This window comes from Canis lupus, chromosome 8 (assembly GCF_003254725.2).
Source record: "Canis lupus dingo isolate Sandy chromosome 8, ASM325472v2, whole genome shotgun sequence".
Classification (NCBI taxonomy): Eukaryota; Metazoa; Chordata; class Mammalia; order Carnivora; family Canidae; genus Canis; species Canis lupus.
The window spans coordinates 49653486-49655755 of record NC_064250.1 but is presented as its reverse complement, the minus strand read 5'-3'; the positions used below and the strand labels follow the sequence as shown (position 1 = coordinate 49655755).

At 40.9% G+C, this 2270-nt stretch overlaps 1 pseudogene; it reads right to left on the bottom strand.

Annotated features, from left to right (window-relative positions):
* Positions 1–283: 283 nt before the first annotated feature.
* On the bottom strand, positions 284–869 carry LOC112657811 (rRNA-processing protein FCF1 homolog; annotated as a pseudogene).
* Between the last annotated feature and the right edge of the window lie 1401 nt (positions 870–2270).

Below are 2270 nucleotides of genomic sequence, written 5' to 3'. Positions count from 1 at the left end.
ATCCTCACTGATATTTCCCACTCATTTTCTCTCCTTTCCCCTTTATTCCCTTTCACCATTTTTTTTACAAGTAATCATCTGATTTATAGAAAGATGCAACAATACTTAAAATGATACAAAATACTGATTTCAAAACATCAAAAAATTAGTATATTTAACCATACTCAGCTCGTAACAGAGCAAATGGGTAAGAAGAATAATTCATACTATATCATATTGCTAATATGAACTGGCAACAGAAAAAGTTGGTATAAGAAGGCAGAAAAACTCTATCTTTTAAGAATTAGAACCAAGGGGCTCCATAATCATCTGACATTGCTCAATGTTGTACCTATGGTTAGAAATGTACATGATGGGAACTCCAGGGATCTTCCGGATCCACAATGTAACACTTGTGCTGAGTTACTCTCTGTACTAAGCAGTCATCTGCATAGGTTCCTTTGTGTGTGCACGGCAATCATTCAAATCTTGGATCCTTGGCAATCCTTAGAGCCACTTGATACTTTTGCCCCAGTTTCTCAATTTCAGCCATTACACAGTCAGTTGTACAAGGGATACACTTGGCATACAGACAGTCCATCATTGACTGTACTAAGTCAAGTTTGGCTTTAATGGAAAAGTTGATAAAGTTGGTATCAACCAGGATGTGGTAAGGTGGCCCAGCTGTGTGTTATACTGGAAGAATAAGCAGGAAGGATGTTGGGGGACTTCTCTTTCCTTGAGTGCACTGGGATCTTTCTTTTCTTTCTTCTTAGGTTTTAATCTATCCTTCTCTTTAAGCCTCTGATCTTGGAGACTAAGCATTCGCTTCATGGTCGCATACTTTCTTGCTTTCTTTTGCTTTCCCATGTTCACGCCGCACTCTTGTTTCTTCCAGAATCCCTTTCACTATTTTTTTATATTCCCCTAATGAACCAGACCATATAATGTTTGTCCTTCTCTATTGACTTATTTCACTCAGCAAAATACCCTCCAGTTCCAACCACGTCGAAGCAAATGGTGGGTATTTGTCATTTCTAATGGCTGAGTAATATTCCATTGTATACATAAACCACAGCTTCTTTATCCATTCATCTTTCGATGGACACGGAGGCTCCTTCCACAGTTTGGCTATTGTGGACATTGCTGCTAGAAACATCGGGGTGCAGGTGTCCCGGTGTTTCACAGCATCTGTATCTTCGGGGTAAATCCCCAGCAGTGCAATTGCTGGATCGTAGGGCAGATCTATTTTTAACTCTTTGAGGAACCTCCACACAGTTTTCCAGAGTGGCTGCACCAGTTCACATTCCCACCAACAGTGGAAGAGGGTTCCCTCTTCACATCCTCTCCAACATTTGTTGTTTCCTGCCTTGTTAATTTTCCCCATTCTCACTTGTGTGAGGTGGTATCTCATTGTGGTTTTGATTTGTATTTTCCTGATGGCCAGTGATGCGGAGCATTTTCTCATGTGCCTTTTGCAACTTGTTTTTGTTTTGTTTTGTTTTGTTGTTTTTTGTTTTGTTTTGTTTTGTTTTGTTTTTTTTAGAGAGAGAGAGCATGTGCCTGAGCAAACACACACATATGTAGGGTGGGGGGCACAGGAGAGGGAGAGAGAGAATCTTTTTTCTTTTTTCTTTCTTTCTTTCTTTCTTTCTTTCTTTCTTTCTTTCTTTCTTTCTTCTTTCTTTCTTTCTTCTTTCTTTCTTTCTTTTTCTTTTTTTTTTTGAGAGAGAATCTTAAGCAATCTTCACGCTTAGTGCAGAGCCTGACATGGGGCTCGATCTTACAACCCTTAGATCATGATCTGAACCAAAATCAAGAGTTGGTTGCTTAACCGACTGAGCCATTCAGGTGCCCCATGGTGCCATCAGTTTTGGTTTCTGGTGAGACTTCTCTTGCTGGCTTGTAGATGGGCCCCTTCTTACTGTGTCCTCACATGGCCTTTCTTCTGTGCATGCCCAGTGAGAGACAACACTCTGGTATCTCTTCCTCTGCTTATAAGGGCACCAATCCTATGGCATCAGGGCCTCACCCTTATGACTTCACTTAACCTGAAATCCCTCTCTACAGGTTCTCCCTAAATAATCACAGTAACATTGAGGGTTAGGGTTTCAACTTACAAAATTTGGAGGGACACTTGCATCTATAATAGCTACTTGCCTTTTATTCCCCCAGGAAGTGCAATGCCAACTGCTGCTGCTTCAGAATTACTATTTATAGCTCTGAATCTGAAGGTGCGTCATTACATGTCTGAACCCTCCTGGACCCAGAACTAGGCTGGCTTACTGAGT